Genomic DNA, 18,033 nt, shown 5'->3' on the forward strand with positions numbered 1-18,033 from the left:
TGTTCTTCAGGATTATCTTGACTGTTCTTTCCCCACTTATGTTTAGAAATCTTTGAGTTAGCTTGTCAATTTTCACAAAAACACATGGGATTTTGATAGTGATAACACTGAATCTATGGATCAGTTTGGAGAGTACTGGCATCATGTAGAAGATAGAGCCCTTCATTTGTTTAGTTTTTCTTTAATTTCTCTCAATAATATTCTTTACTGGTTTTCCACATAGAATTCTTATCTTTCTTGAATTTATTCCAAGTTATTTGATTTTTTTATTCCATTGTAAATGTGTTTTTTCTTTTACCTTTCTTTTTTTTCTTTTGCAGAATTTTTTTGTGCACTTATTTAAATAATTTTTCTTAAAAAGGGAGAAAATAGCTGAAGTATTCCTAATAACTCTTTTCTTTACTGAGATATAATTGATGTATAACATTGTATAAGTTTGAGGTGTACAGTGTGTTGATTTGATACACTGATGTACTGTAAAATGACTATCATGGCAGTGTTTGCTAATGCCGCCATCATACTCCATAGTTTCTTTTTTCTGGTGAGAGCATTCAAGATCTACTCTCTTAGCAACTTTCAAATATATGATATTAACTCTAGTCACCATCTTGTACATTAGATCCCCAGAACTTGTAACAGTAAGTTTGTACCCTTAACCAACATCTCTTCACTTCCGCCTACCCACCCTCAGCCCCTGGCAACCACTCTTCTCTGTTTCTACTGTATGGTCTAACTTCATTTTCTGATGACTTTTGATCTGTATCCAGAAAAGCTGATGAACTTTCTTATTAATTCTAATAATTTATTTGTAGATTCTTCTTAATTTTCTACAAATACATGCAGGTGGGAGCTAATTCCTACTTGCCAGGGGTTTTGTGAGGTTATGAAGGATAATGACGATGATTGCTAACAATTAACGAGCACCTACTATGTTTCAAGAGTTTTTGTTCTTTCCAAAGAACAACTTTCAAAAGTGAACTGAAATGTAAACTGCAGTGTTAGATTGTCTTCGGCTCTTTAGAAAGTTAAACATAGTCAGAAGACTAAGAAGCTCTGGAGGATGAGTTGCTAGCCCAGCCTCTATTTATGATAGATGTTTTAATTGAAGAAAAATATGGAACGTTTCACGACTCTGCATGTTAACCTTGCATAGGGGCCATGCTAATCTTCTCTGGATCATTCCATTTTTAGTACATGTGCTGCCAAAGCCAGCGCTACGATGGGGATGAATTTAGAGAAGCAGGGTCTGTCCAAGATGGAGAAACCAGCATCTATTTGGACTCTGCACAAAATTTCAAGGTATTTGTGAGTACTGTCTGTTCCCATAAGCACTTAGACAACCTGTGGGAAGGACACCATGGCAGCACGGTTCTATTTGCCTGGATGCATACTTGAATATCATGTCTCCTTTTGAGCTCAAGAGGGATACTCAGGAGGAAAAAAAAGTGCAAAGAAGGACAGCTCAAGCCTCTTTCAACACATTGCTAGATTTTGGAGGAGCTGCTAGATCTGATGTAGACCAAGAGGAAGTTGTGGATGAAAGAGCCAGGCAGGATGTGGGATCATTGTTGAGTCTGATCCATGAAATCTTGGACTTTGATCAAGCTCAGCAGATAAAATGCTTTAATAGTAAATTGTTCCTATGCAATATCTGTTTCTGTGAGAAACTGGGTCGTGATGTGCCTTGGAGTGCAGGCAAGTGAACTGCAAAGCCTGTCTGAAGAACTCTTTTGGAATCCAGATCAGAGATGGTCAAGTTCAGTGATACCTCAGCTACCCAGAACTCAACTGCCCCTTGGTGGCCACTCCTAGCCAGGTCAAATGACTAGTGGAAGCAAAGCAAGCTGGTCATGACCAGTTTCTTCTCCAGTCCACCTTGGACCCAAAACAGATGTGATGCCCTGCCCTTCCCATGCTGCCAGCTGCCTAGGATGCAGGAGCCTGCATCTGCTCCAGCTGCAATTTTTACCTTCTGTACTTTATGCAAATTGACCTACCATGGGGTCTTTTCATGAAGGATGACTGCAGGCTTATAAAATGAATATGTGCAAGCAGATAAGACCAATAAAAGATTTGGGGAACAAAGGTATGGTAAGAGGGTTATTCTGAAGGCACTGGAAGAAAAGGAAAGTATGGAGTGGCTGCCGTGTTGTGGAACTCCCATAGAGAAATTAGATGGATGTGACAAGATGACATGTACCGCCCGTGTGCGACACGTCTGCTGGATTGGCTTCTCTTTCTAGAGCAAATTCTTATAAAACATTTCACTGATCCTGACATATAACATTACCTTGGGTATGGTTAGCTTCTTTCAGTAGAGGGCAATGCCCAGAGACAGAGTCTGCTATGAGTTTCTGATATTATATCATCCTCACATTTTTAGATATATCCAGATCACTCCTTGTATATTTTTAACACATGATTAAATTTGGTTATCTACAATTTTATTTGGAATTTTGGCATATACATACAGACAGATATGGTCTATTGTTTTCTGTTCTTTATTGTTCTTAGCTGGTTTTGAAATCAACATAATATTAACCTAAAATCATCTGAGCACCTTTTTTTTTTTTCCATCTAAGCAACTTTTACATTTCCTCTATTTTCTGGAACAACTTGTGTAAGACAGAAATTAATTGTTCCCTCAAGGTTTGCGAGATCTGAGGTGACCATATGATTTATCCATAATTAATGTAAACAGGACACTTTCAAGAATAAAGGAGAGCATTATTAATAATTATGCCATGGCAAGAGAGTGTGAACAAAGACTCTTCTAAGCAAAACAAACTAGAACTCAGTGTTAACACTTTATAAGTGTGGGACCTGGTGGGAGGAGAGGTCTCTTAGTGCCATGTCGGGATCTTCATGCTTGGTTGATCTATTCAGGTTTTCATTACTTGCAGCACTGCTTTTGATGGATTCGTTTTCTTTGAAGTATTTTCAGATTGATTATGCATATTTGCTCGTCATAGAGCAAAGTGTTCCGTAAAGCTGGCATGCCCAAAGCACTATGTGTAACTTTTATATCCTTTCAATCTCTTTCAGTCTAGCACAGTCCCCATTTTGTCACACACTGACTTGTTGAAGACATTGGGCCAGTTGTTGTTATGGTGACCCACTTACCTGCTTTTCTTTAGTTTGTTCACCAATATATCATGCAAATAGGAGGTTAGTTCTAAGGGTTTTACCGATTCAAGTTAATATTTTTGGCAAAAATGCATCAGAGGTGAAGCTGTGTCCTTTAGATGACAACCCATCGGGAGTCACCTAATATCTGGATGTCATTTAATGTTCAGATTCATAACTGAGTTAAAGTGATGACTGTTCTTTTCATTGAGCTTCACTGAGAAACCACAGTTCTGGTTTTCTCCTTTATATTCAAGGTAATCTATATGATGCTACTTTTGCCTACACAAATGTCTGATTCCATGCTGATGATACACTTCATGGTTTTATCACAAATTCTAGTCCTTGACTGAGTCAATAAATTCTTTAGGATTTGCAAGATACAACTCTAGATTAGAACTTTCCCTTATAAACTAGATCTATTCGGTTGCTAGAAATACAGCTCCTACTAGAGACACAAGATAAATACTTAACTCGTTCAAATGAGTTACCGGTTTCCAAAGTCAGTTTTTTTAGTGGTTGCCTCAAATGGTAATATATGAGTTTTTCTGGTTATCCATCTCTGAACATCATTACATAATCATGTCTTTTCACTGATTCAGTGTATTTCAGTCAGTTATATTTGGCTTTATTTTTGATGCTCAACATGGTCATAACTTTAAGTAGAAATTTCTTCCAGCTGGTTCCTATGTCCTTTTGAATGACATATTTATTAGTGTTTTAAATAAGTCTAAGCATTAGGTCTGATAAGAAGTGCAATTTCAAAATAGTGGTAAGCATAAGTGATATCGCAAAGTATATTTTTAACTGTTTTTTTGCTTTTGTTTTGGGGGGAGGTAATGGGGTTATTTATTTATTTATTTATTTATTTATTTATTTTTTAGTAGAGCCGCTGGGGGTTGAACCTAAGACCTCGTGCGTGCTAAACACGAGCTCTGCCACTGAGCTATATCCTCCCCTCTTCGAGGTATATTTTTTAATATGGTATAAAATTATTTTTATTTCTATTGGTGATAAAGGCAAATGGTAGCTAATACTAATGAATTTATTGAACAAATTTGTAAATCAAGGAAATGTTCATATTTCAACTAGAGATTAGTGATAATAAAGACATTATTCTCCATTTGTGTATATAGTCCTCAATTTATGAACATGTACTAGTGGGAAAAGCTTTGGTCTCAGAGTGAAAAACCCTTGGTATAGCAATCTAGTGCTGCACATTCTTCTTTTTTCCTGTTTTATTTAGATATATTTGACATATAACATGTATTAGTTTAAGGTGTACAACAAAATGATTTGATATATACATATATTGAGAAATGATTACCACAATTAAGTTTAGTTAATATCCATCACCTCACATAATTGCAGTTTTTTTCTTGTGATGAGAATTTTTTTTATTTAATTTTTATTTTTTATTTTTGTATTTACATATTTTTTGTCAAAGTATAGTCAGTTTACAATGTTGTGTCCATTTCTGGTGTACAGCATAATGTTTCAGTCATACATATACATACGTATATTCGTTTTCATATTCTTTTTCATTATAGGTTACTACAAGATACTGAGTATAGTTCCCTGTGCTATACGATATAAACTTGTTATCTATTTTATATATAGTAGTTAGTATCTGCAAATTTCGAACTTCCAATTTATCCTTTCCCATCCCCTTTATCCCTGGAAACTGTAAATTTGTTCTCTACGTCTGTGAGTCTGCTTCTGTTTTGTAAATATAACTAATTTAATTTTAAATTTAATATAAAGAATTGCAAACTAGACATTTAAGAATCAAAAAAGTTTTTAAAGAACACAGAGCAGTCACAGAGATAGCAGCTGCAGGAATCAGCTGCCACTCCCAGGGCTGGGACAGCAAGAAAGGAGACTGCAGTTACCAAAGCTTAGAAACTTGAAGGAAGAGATCTGCAGAGCTGAAACTCAAACCCCTAAGGAAAGATCCCTCCTCAGCCAAAGCTGGTATCTCTGTGAAGCATAATAAGGCTGGCTCTGTAAATGATGGAAATTACAAACTGGGTCCAGCAGCTGCTGAGGGAATGCCTCGCCACTGTTGGGGTGAAGAAGCCAGGCGAGGGTAATGCTGATGGTGACAGGAAATAGACAGGAAGCCCTGAGGAAACAAATGGGATGGAGCAAGTGTCCCTCTAGCAACCTCTACTGGCAGAGCTTAATGAAGTGACTAGCAAAGAAGAACTGTGGTTTGCAGAGTGCTAACCTTAGCAGCGCAAAGCAGAGTGTATAGAAGGTTGGATTTGAAGCTGAGGGACAAGAGGCAATAGCTTAAGAAGTGGCATAGATATCAGTGCCAGCCTTGATGCTGACACATGCCCAAACCTTCTACTACTCCACTGCTGCAGCAGCACCAATCTCTTAAATCTAATTTGGTAGAAAAGTGCCAGAGAGAGATGCTAATGTGAAATGAACATGGAAGTAAATTCTCCCAAGATGCCTGAAATCAGGCTTCAGTTGCTTGCCGCCCTTAGACTAGTCTTCTAAAACAGGATCAGAGGTACTACTGAGCGAGCCCTATATCATTTGAGTTTCAGGGACAATTCTCTGTGGAAGTCTTCCAGGACAAAGATCAGGATATGAAACTCCATGACTGCAGGGTACCAGGAGAAGAAGGTGGCTGATTCATGAAGAATGGAAAATCATTTTTGCAGCAAGGCTGAACTCGGACATTATTAACTGCCGAAGCAAGATAGCTTTTGGTCAGTGAAGTAGAGAGAGACAGAAGAAACTTACCTGAAACTGACCAAGCAGACAGACATATGTCCTCACTAGATACCATTTGGGAGAGCTGGATACTGGCCAACACCCATAACAGAAGTGAGCTCTCCCTCCTAGTAAGGCAAACAGACAAGTGAAAACCATCTGTCCTTTTGTGTGAGACACAAATAATAATGGACATTTTTTTAAGACAAGAATTTAAAATAATAAATTGTCTTTGCCCACCTGTCAGGAAAGAGTTATGGAGCACTTCTCATGCATTCAGGCTCCTGCTAGGAGCAAAGAACGTAAAGGGGTGGGAATCAAAGTTGAGGGAAAAAAAGAAAGACAGAAGGTGGGAAGATCAATTAATATTTATCAAGCAACTATTTTGTGTCAGGCTCTGTTCTAAACAACAATCTGTACAATAGATACAGATAAGGAAATGGAAGTTCAAAGAGAGGTGTTAACTTCCCCAAGGTCACTGGCTCCTGAGAAAAGGATGAGAATGCAGATTTATCTGAAGTCTTGAGAAAAGTACATTTTCTTCACAGAGACAGGGTGGGGTGGAGGCAGCGGAAAAGATATTTATAAAATGATACTGTCGAATCAATATTTTCTTAATGGTCATTACTAAGTCAAACATATCCAACTTTTGGTTTAGATAAGAAACCAGTGGGATCATTTTCCTTGTCTGTTTCATTGTATGAGAGGAGTCGGAAGAGCCAGTGATCCCCTTCTGATTTTTTATCTTTAAGAAAAGATAAAATATAAGATAAAATATGACAAATTAAATATAACAACCAGGTGGAATTACAGAACTCGTGGAGGTTAAGGTTAATTTCATAGGCCATGCAGCAAACTTTGAAGTCTGAGTGGTTTGCAAAACATCTTTGTCAGCGTTAATCATCATAAGAATAGCTTTATCAAACTGGATATCATCTGCTTTCCTAGCAGACTGCATAGGAGGAAGGAACATTTTCTTCTTATCTTGTTGATATTTATTTCACCAACAGTGAATAGGATTTACAGTTCCCAGGATCTCAAGTGCCGGAATCTCAATAGTTACTAAGAAGGGGAGGGAAAAGCAAGTTTAAAACTGAGAGACAGAGACAAAAGAGGGTTTTTAACAAATAAAATATGGAGCATGTAACATTTTACATTCACAATTTCCTTCTCTGTTGCCACTACAATTTACCTTAGCCTTGAATTTGCAGAAAATGCCTGAGCTCCCTTTCACTGGGCTTCTTTTTCTAGACTGCACTGGAATCTATGTGAGAACATTTGTTGTTCATTAGTCAAGACTGCAAATTATGCAACATTCCATAAGTGTCACCTCTTAATATAAACTGTTTCTTCCAGCACCATTACTATACTGCAAGTGTTGAATTTTTTTTTAGGAATTACCGTCTATATACACTTTCCTTTTACCAGAACTCCTCCCTCAGGGCCCCTTCACACTTCTTTTCCTCCTCCATTTTCCCTTTTATACACGCAAAGTTTTCTGAAAACGTCTTAATTGTCTCTTCATCAGATGATAAAAGTCACTGCATAGCTCTCATTTATACGTGAATTTGTAGAAGAGATCAATTAATGGCAAGCCTCAGTTCTTCGAGACACCCATTCTGGGTGAGGATTTATAAATGGGACTTCAAAGCTAACAATCATCTGCAAGACTGCTACTTCCTTGGTCCAGCCAGTAAATTATTACTTAATAAATCACTGCATGCATTTGAAAAGAAAAGAGAGTCTAATCTTTGGGAATCAATTTTTGCCATTACTCTTCTTCCAGCCTCCTGCACAGCACAAATCTCAAGCGCTCTGGTTACCCAGGGTTTTTTCATAGTGTTCACTAGATTTAACTGGTCAACCTCCAGAGGCGTCCAGAAAGGTCTCAAACTATACATCGCACCACCTAGAATCCCCATCAGGACCGAAGACTTCATTCCCTAGCTGCCAGGAATGCCACTGCTGACAGCTGCCATACCCAAGGTAATGTTATATGTCAGTTACATCTCAATAAAATTAATTGATTGATTGATTGATGGGGCGGAGAAAGCTGTCCTAATAAAGAGACTTGTACTCAATTTAAAAAAATACACGTTTATCTGGGCCACACTTCATGCATAGAAAAAAAAAATCTGTCTAAACACTTACAGTTCAAATGTAGGTATGAACTGCTTTCTCCAGCTGAACACCATTAAAATAAAACCACTTTTGTAATACTATTGAGCAATTCTGAAAGAATCCAAAACATACTACCCAAGCCTAATTGGTGCTAAAATGTCCTTTTTCCCTCTATGTGTATCACGTCATAGATTACATAAACAAAATGAGAGAGTAAATCCTTGGTGCAGACAAGCAGTTAGTTACTTAAGAACACCAAATCTGGTCTGCATATGAAAGATGCCTGTCAGACTCTGAAGGTCTAAATTTGAGTCCTTATTTGGGCAGTATCTGTGAGCACTGTCACAAGAGGCTGAACAAAGAACACAGGTGCTTGAGATGAGAAGGCCACAGTCTTGCCTGTGTGAATAATTGGAGTCATGACATTTTAGAATCACTGTTGTAGATGCTCAGAGGAGGACCTTTAGAAATTTCAGCTACTCCAGAAGCAAAGGAGTCTTTACTGTATTTACAGTTGTCTAAGTCATAAAATACCCTAAATGCATAATGAGTCAATGCTCTTTTTAGATTTGAGAAAACACACTTTATGAAGGGACAAAGGCTGCCACCTGTACAAAACACCCAGAAAGCAAAAACTAGGTGTTAACTCATATTGAGAGCAGACTACATAGGTGGAGTTCACCTTTCTTTTCTCTGATCTACCCATCTTTCTCCCCTATTGAATTCAAAATTTTTTCATTAGTTTTAATATATCTTGGTATGTACTTACATGTATATACAGTATACCCTTAACCAAACAATGATTAAATGACACTATGTAAGCTCTAATGTCAAAAACATAAAATGTCTTATCAAGCATATTTTAAGGCAATGTATATAATACTTTGATTATAACACCCATGACACCCACCCTAACTTGAATGACTTGAAGAACAGATTCATTTATATCAGTAAGATTACGTAAGTTTTTAAAAATTAGAGCTATTAGAGCAGTAACAGAGATTTTAATTTCTGTCTCCCCAAATGTTAATTTTCTTAAAGTATCAAGATAAACAAAGATTTCTACCCAATTGCCATATTATTGAATTGTTTTAAAGATCCCAATTCAATGACAGATTTCAGAAAACATATTTAAGTTAACTTTCTAAAGAACAATGAAGAGGAGAAGGGTATAGCTCAGTGGTAGAGCACATGCTTAGCATACACAAGCTCCTGGGTTCAGTCCCCAGTACCTCCATTAAAATAAATAAACTCCCCCACAAGAAAATTAAATAAATAAAGGACAATGAAATCATAAACATAATAACTATTTGACGGAGAAGTAAAGAAATCATGAAACTGTACCTGGATGGTATATGTGGCAAAACTATCAATCCACATAAGTGGAATATTATCTGAAATTTATAAGAAACAAATTTATAAACACTACATGTTTAAGTTATGGCTTATTGAATTGAAGACCTAAGTTTATAGTTCATATCTTTAAATATTATTATAATTGGTAAAAATTGATCTACAAAGTATAAAGAACTTAGGTATTTATTTTAACCATTTTATAACTAATAAATAAAAAGCCTAGATAAACTAAAACTATCATGTTTGTATTTTTATTTCCCACTGAGACAATTCGGAGAAAAATGAGTTCTTTTAACCCAAACTTTATCAAAAAATAAAAACGTTTCCCTTGCTTGGGAGTATTGATGGGAACTGGATGTAACTATAAAATCTCTCAACCAATTCGTGTTAAAAACTTTACAGAAGGTTTCATAATGCCTTTTTATGGTTACTGATTGTTAGCCTAAAGTCAATTTACATATCTTTTGTTCCTAATATTGCACTCAGCAGGAACACTTAGATCATTTAACTAAAATTAGATTTTCCCTTTTCTCATCCAAAGACATTGTTAAGTGAAAGAATTTATATTAGAACACAAGAACTCCATTTAAATCATTTTTAAGAACTTTGTGATTTTGCAAATTTCTTTATACATTTTTACTAATATATTTTTAAGATTTTATTCCTGAAAAAGTGTATTTTTTTTTTTTTGGCCAAAAGATTTTAAACAATTCAGTACTTTAATTTCTTCACTTGTAAAGAACATTTTCATGTATAAAATTGTAAGATTATTTATAGGATTATAAGATTCAGTCTCAAAGATTTCTTTAATTTATTTAATGTATTTGCACATTTGTTTTAATTGATGGGTCAATTCTTTGCCACTGCCTCCTAGGCTGGAGAGTTTTTTCTCAAAGTGCTAGCAGATTTAAAGCATTAGGAATTTGGGCTTGATTTATTTATTTTCCTTGGGTGTTAATAAAAACATCTAAACCCCTTCCAATAACCTCCTTGGGCAGCCTTGCCTATCTAATGTAGAGATATATTTTAAAGGAAACTCCTTTCTTTTCTCAGCTGTATCATATCTACATCAACATTTAAAGGTATGTGGCTTCTGCAACTGTATTTACTCTACTTAGGTAGCATCAGAAAGCATCAGAAAAACTCTGATTACAGAGTCTTCCTGGATTCTCCACTCCTGGTCTCTCAATTCACATGGTCTCACATATAGGAAAAAATCTCACAAACAACAGAAGAAGCTACAAATTCTTGGACAAGCTGGAGATTATAGAACAACCCTTATTTTTCAAGGAAAAGGAAGAAAAATGAAGATCTATTCAGACAAGAAAACACGTCAAGCTGCTTTGAACTTCCGGTGAATTAAAACTTGACCTCTAGGGGGCAGCAGTTCCCTGATACTGAGGACAAACAATATTTCAAAGATCCCTTTGTTTCTGGGATCTTCTGTACTGCCATCTTGTTCCCAAACAAGGGAACATTCTCACAAAGTAAGAAAACTCATTTACCTGGAAGCAGATAAAATTCTGCACTAATCAACACTCAAACCTACATTCATTGCAGGAGAACAGAAATAGGGTTCCCACCTTTGAGACCATCACTGATGGCTTCGTAAGTAAAGCTCTACCTGTATTACATGAACACACATGGGGCAAAAGCCGTAAATCCACAATCAGCAACAACTACAACAGTTTTAAAAATTTCCTAATGACTTTATAGATTCTTGGAAAATGGTTCTTTATAGTGTTTCTAAGACCCAAATGGAAATACAGCTTAGCTCTCCTTTGACGGTGTATAGTTAGCTCCAAATTCCATACTTGGTTTAGCCAATCTATTGCATAGAGTAATTTTGATAATGAAAGTCTTTCAAAAAACTTTTTTGAAATAACAAATAGCAAAACCATTTTATTTACTGCCTCTGTTCATGTGGAAATAATGAGATACCAACAATTTCTTTCCTGTATAACAAAGAAAATCATAGTATTTATAGTATTTAATAAAACAAAGTTGTCATTTTAGGTCTATGAAGGAAGATTTCAAAATTTAATGAGGTCAGAACAAAAGGACACAGGAATTTCACTGGAAGGATGCCCACTGGCCAGTGATGATAATTTGAACAAAAAAGAAGATTGAGGTTTCAGATACTAACCAGCTGAAGTAAGTTCACTTCTGATTAAAACTTGTAACTCTGGGGTGGGGGTAGGTAGCTCAGTGGTAGAGAGCATCTTAGCATATACAAGGTCCTGTGTTCAATCCCCAGTACCTCCACTAAAAACAAACTTGTAACTCTGGACGAAAGACGAGAATCAACCACCTGAGGAAAACAGAGTTAAAAATACTAAGTGAATCTCTGGCATGCCACTTAGTGGGGTGACTTTCTCAACTCTATTCTTCTTTTTCAAAATTATTTTGGTTATTCTAGTTCCTTTTCCTTTCCGTATGCATTTCAGAATCATTTTTTTGATACCTATAAAAAAATCTTTCTGCGATTTTGATTGGAATTGTGTTGAAACTGTACTGATGTCTTAATAATACTGAATCTTCCAATCCCTGACATAGTCTGTCCCTTTATTCAGGCCTTCCCTTTTTTTTTTTTTTTTTTTTTTGGTGCTATTGTCAATAGTACTCTTTTAAAAAGTTGAATTCCGATTCTTCCAATTGTTAGTATGTAGAAATACAATAGACTTTTGTATGCTGTTCTTGTAGACCCATTGGGATTTTCTATGTAGAAAATTATGTCACCTTCAAATAGAGACAACTTATTTCTTGACTCTAAGCTTCTCAAATTTCTAAATTAAGTATTCTGCCATTATTTATTCAGAAATTTTTTCTGCACCAATCCCTTTCTCCTCTTTGGATTCCAGTGATGAATGACATGAATGTTAGAAGACCCTTACATGCTCACAGGTTCCTGTTCGTGTTTTTCAGTCTTATTTGTGCCTATTTTTCAGATGGGATCATTTCGATTGATATACCTTTAAATTCATTGAGTTTTCCTGTGTCATTCCCATTCTGCTATTGATCTTACCCAGTGAGTATTTTAGATTTTCTTATTTTCTTATTTTAGATGTTGTGTTTTTCATTTCCAAACTTCTCATTTTTAAAAGCAGTTTTTATTTCTTTGCTGAGAACTTTTGTCTTTCCATTCATTTCGAAAGTGTTTACCTTTAATTCCTGAGCCATGCTTATAAGATCTGCTTTAAAGTACTTGCCTGAGAATTTCAACATTTAGGTCATTTATGGTTGACATCAGTTGATTGTCTTTCCCCTTGAGAATAGGTCACATTTTCCTGGTTCTTTGCATGTGTGAAACAACATTAACATACTTACATATATTTCTTTGCTCTACTAGCTGAGAGGGCTTAAATGACACCTCTTTAGCAATAGAAACATCTAGTGCCCAGACCTTGGCTTCAGTATTATTCTCCATAAAAGAAACCAGGCCTCCTCAGGGAAATGACTGATTCTGGGACTTGGAAAGGAAGTATATAAGATGAGCCTGAAGCATCTTACACGTAGTGCCAGAATGTAAGGAAGTACAAAAATTACGAAATTTGATGCAGTGAAAGGGTAAGAAGAACCTTTTCAAATTACCTGCATCACATCCCCCTCTCCAGAGCAGGGGAGGCCACGTTTTGCATCCCAGTCCCTCTAGGGTGAGTACATGTGACCTTCGGTCTCAGTGTTCTCTTTGCTTGAGATCCTAATTCCAAGCAGAAAACCAGTTCACCCATTGTAGCTCATTTGCCCTCAGCAACAATTAGGGGGTTATGGTTCTGTGATTAGCAGGTCCACCAAGGGAAGCAGTTCCCCAAAGGGACACGCTGTGCAGACAAAAACAATTTACTCCTACTACATTCTCTTTGAAGTGAAATTAATAGAAAAGTCACATGAAATTTTAATTTTTTTAAGTAATGAAGACTTTCAAGGAAATAAAAATGGAGCACAAAAAAGATACCTTCTAGAACTCAAATACTGAGTAAATAAATAAAGGATGGTTACAACAGGTACTAAACTGCTGATCTATATGATGAAGTGGAAGGGATATTTCACAATGCAAAACAAAATACAATGAAATGAAAATTGTTAGCAGGGGGAATTCTTCCTGCACCTTCCTCCTGCTTTCATGAAAAGACTTTTGCTACACACTCCAAGAGGTTTAAGTACTTCTCCAGATTATGAGATCAAGAATTAGAAGGGGAATATATAGAAATTATGATTAGAAACTTCTCAAAACTGAAAAAAAAAATAAGAATTTTTACGTTGAAAATGCTCACCAAGTCCCAGGCATATCCATGAGAGAAAGCACGCATCTAGACATAAACTGGCAGAACAAAAAAATCTGCCTTCCCAGGATAGAAAGACATTATTAGAAGCTTCCAAGTAAAAGATATAAGATTCCAACAAAGGAAAGAGGATCAAACTAACATCAGACTTTTCATCTACAATTCTGGAAATTGGAAATATAATATAATATATTATAATAATAAATAACAATAATAATAAAATATTTTTATAGACTGTTGAAGGAGGTGCAAATTCTGAATCAGCTTCACAGCCAGAGTACAATTTCTATGTTAGTCCCCAAAATAAAGAGGAATTCAAGGGCAAGACAAAGTAAAATAGTATGAAAATGAAATGGTTCCAATCTATAGAGAAGCTGTGAAAGTCGTAAGAACTGACACACCATAAAAATAGAGCAACAAAATTAATTTGTAATGTAGAGTCTAAAATAAAAAGAATTTGATTAAATGCTTAATCACACTTGGAAGATTTTAATACAATTATCTGAGGATTTCATAGTTCATGTAAACAGAAATTTAATAAGAATATTGGAAATTGATTAAAATTGCAAAAGCTTAATTTAATAGGGGACATTGTCCCAGATTATACAAAAAAAAAATTAGCAATAAGAAATTACAACTACATTCCCAAAGTTAAAAAATAATAGGACCCAGTTTCTCACCATGGTCCATTAAGACCAGAAATAAACCACTGAAACAAAAATGACCAAAAGAAATAAACCACCTGGAAACATCCAGAACAGGGATATTAGACAATTCCTCGGAAGATTTATTAGTACTTCTGTGGCCAAGCAAGCATGTTGGCATAAAGTTATATGACTTGTTCCTGCAAGGGCTGATATGGGCAAAAATGAGGCCTAAGAGAGACAAGACTAACCTGGATCCAGTACATCAGCTGGGTGCAGAGTCAGCGCCTTATGTCAAAGTGTTCAGAGAAGTTACTGTGCTCTTTCCCAGGATACCCACGACACAAGCAGTATCCCCAGTACTACACTTCATCTATCCTGGGAATAGGGATTTTCTGATTACATCAGGCCCTGTTAATAAGAGTCCTCTCCCCAACTCTTCTCTCTTGACCTCAATGTTCCATCTATGAAATGAGGAATTCTGACTTACTTGATTCCCAAGATCCTAACTGTAGGAGGATGTTACGTGTTGTATTTAAAATGTGTTTATTCACTTCATTAAACTGTTGTTTTCTGGATTCCTCTTAATTTAAGCCGTTGATCCTGGAAACAGTAGAGATGGGCAGTTTCTGCCCACAGTGTGTTTTCAGTTGGTTTAATGCTGTGTAAAGAGGACCTGGATAGAGGGGGAGGGTCTGTGAACAGGATTATCACACTCCCGTGAGTCGGGTGGGCTGGGGGCCAGGAAGACTTCCTGGTGTGTGGATCCTCTCTTTATATACTTCCATGATATTTTAACCTTCTCTTCTATTCTTCTGCCTCCCCTCAGAGGACCTAGAATTAAGGCTCTGTGTTGTAATGCTACTGGCCAAAGGATAAATGTTTCTTTGTACTTCTCCTTGTTTCATTATCAGTGATCCAGCCCCCTGAACCCCGCCCCATGGAGGCAAATAAAAATCTGAGTCCCAAGCTCCATTGCAGAATGTTCTGGACTCTTGGACCTGCCACAGCCTTCTCAAACACCATGAAATTCTTGCTCCTGACCCTTACTGTATTTTTGATCCTGTTCCAGATGTTGCCAGGTAACCGGAACCAGGGAAGAAGGAAAAGAGAGCTGGGACAGGGAACTGCCCATGAAAGTTTAATATCTTTCTGTCCATTCAGATAGGGTTTTTAAGGGCTCCTGAAATGTTCTTGATCTTATCAGAATATTCTCTTCCCAGGATAAACCAGAGGTCCCATATAGAAACTGATATCTGGCCAGGATCTCTAGAGCTGAGTAGAGCAGGATGTCTTCTGAAAAAGACACCCTTCAATACTCAGGTGTAATCTCAGCGTGTAAAATTGCCTTTGGTACTTTGCCCCAATCTATGTCCCGAGGACCTAACTAAGCAGCTGTCTGACTTCAGCTGTCTTTCTAGTCTTTACCAGATCAGGAGTCCTGAAGCATATCTTAGACATTAGGTCTTATTATCCCTTCATATGAAATCCCTGTTCCCATAGTCTGGGGTGATGGTATCTACAGAGCAGTCATGTGGAAGGGAGCACATGTCCTTCCTGCTCCTTTCCAGCTACTGAAGTCTGTGATTTTCTTCATGATTTGTAAGATTACACAAACACGTGGCCAAAACTTTGAAACTACTGTTTATGAAGGCCTGAATAATTTTTTAGACAAGGTACCATTCCCTTCATCTCTCTGATGTTTGAAACCTTTCTACGCATTTATAAATATGAAGGTACCTATGCTTTTTTTAACCAAAAGAAATGGCTACGTATTGCTCTAAAATTTTTTCTGCAACAATATATGATAAACATCTTCCTCATCAGCACAGAAAAATTGGCCTCGTTGCTTCTAGAAGTCACATACTAGTCCATCATATGGACAGATCATACTTTCTACATCTAACCCCTATTGAAGGTAAAATGTGCTCTTTCCAGATATTTGATAAGACAAACAAAGCTGCAGCTGATTTCTTGCACATATGTTTTTACTTACTTGGACAGAAATTTCTCTGTAAGTTCCTAGAGGTCAACTTTCTAGATAGAGTAAATTTATAATTTTGTTTTTCTTAAGCACTTTCTCTATGTCTCCTTTGGATCAGACATAGCCAGAAGAAATCACTTGCCTTCCAGGGCAAAAGAGCTTAAGAAAACCCAAATGACCACTCTTTACATAAACCCGGAAAAATCAGGGTTGTGGCAAGTTCTCAATTGTAACACTGAAAGGAAAATAAATAATTTAATAGTGAAGGAAAGGAACCCTAAACCTAGAATCTTATATCCATTTACACTGTTATTTAAATGTGGGAGTAGAACAAAAATATTCTCAAGCATCATCTGAGGGCCTCAGAATGTTTGCCACACAAAGACACACTTTGAAAACAGTGTTGGTGAAAGAACTCAAATAAAAAGAGAAGTAAATCCCAGAAGGATGTTAGCAATGAGAGGTAAGAATTATCAATTAATTTGTAATTTTGTAGTTGACCTAAAAAGAAAAGTAGACTGAATGGGAGGGATAGACAAAGAAAATGTATCCCATAATTTCCATAAATTTTAGATAATCTGCGTGATTAGAAAGGGGATGGCCAAGTCTCAGTGGAGAAAAAGTCAAGGAATGTGAGAGCACTGCTGAGGTGCTTGCCTTGATAAGGTCTAAGATATAATTATAGATGTTTCAAAATCAATAAAGATAGGTGTCATGGACATGGGCTTTATGTTATTGCTGATAGCATAAGAGTAAAAATAAAATAAATACATTGTAAACCAGTTGAAAAAAATACCCTTATTTATTCTAATTAAAAATAGCAAATAAGAAAAAAACCGCAATAAATGGAAAATGTAAAATAAGATAGGAGAAATAAGTCCAAATATAATTTAATTACAATAAATATCAATGGATTAAATAAAGGCTTAGGCTCTCAAATGAGAAAGAAAGATCAAACAACATGTTGTCTAAAAGACACAGACTTCTTAAAATTGAAGTATAATTGATTTACAATATTGTATTATTTTCAGGTATACAGCAAAGTGATTTGGCTACACATATATATGCATATATATTCTTTTATTCTGATTCTCTTTCATTATAGGTTATTACTAGATATTGAGTATAATTCCCTGTGCTTTACAGTAAATTTTTGTTGCTTATCTATTTTATGTGTACTAGTTTGCGTCTGTTAATCCCCTACTCCTAATTTATCCCTCCCACTTTCTATTTCCCCTTTGGTAACCATAAGTTTGTTTTATATGTCTGTGAATCTGTTTCTGTTTAGTATGATTTTTTAGATTCTACGGGTGGAATTAAATTAGCCCACTCTGCTCAGTTAATTTCATATAACGATACAACTTCTTACTTAATAACATCAGTTCCTGCTAGCTAGCAAGTTGCTTTGACATTGATAATAAGATGCTTAGAAATATAGTGTGTACTGAACCTTGCTTTGCTTACACAACCTCCCTTAATGAGCACGAGGTTATTGTGAAGATTACAGATATGGTCACTCTAATTGTTATGACTATGAGCCTCAATGTCTTGAGATAATTGCCTTTCTTTACTCTTTTCAGTCTGCAGGGGCCGAAAATCTTGCTGGATCTTGAAAGGACACTGCAGGCAAGACTGCAAATCTGGTGAACAGATTAAAAAGCCATGTAGAAATGGTGACTATTGCTGTGTTCCAAGGAAGACAGATTCTCAGCACCATGGACCACTCCAAGCACCTATCAGGAAATCTCAAACTTTTAATAATAATTTGAAAGGAACTTTGCATTTGGAG

At 36.2% G+C, this 18,033-nt stretch overlaps 1 non-coding gene and 1 pseudogene across 1 annotated transcript; one reads left to right on the top strand and one right to left on the bottom strand.

Annotated features, from left to right (window-relative positions):
- Positions 1 to 1,108: 1,108 nt before the first annotated feature.
- On the bottom strand, positions 1,109 to 1,215 carry LOC123618539 (U6 spliceosomal RNA). Its single transcript, XR_006726971.2, has one exon. It is a non-coding gene; the product is annotated as a U6 spliceosomal RNA (small nuclear RNA).
- On the top strand, positions 1,195 to 2,271 carry LOC105073639 (E3 ubiquitin-protein ligase RNF14 pseudogene; annotated as a pseudogene).
- Positions 2,272 to 18,033: the final 15,762 nt, after the last annotated feature.

Source organism: Camelus bactrianus, chromosome 19 (genome assembly GCF_048773025.1).
Source record: "Camelus bactrianus isolate YW-2024 breed Bactrian camel chromosome 19, ASM4877302v1, whole genome shotgun sequence".
In the NCBI taxonomy this organism is placed as follows: Eukaryota; Metazoa; Chordata; class Mammalia; order Artiodactyla; family Camelidae; genus Camelus; species Camelus bactrianus.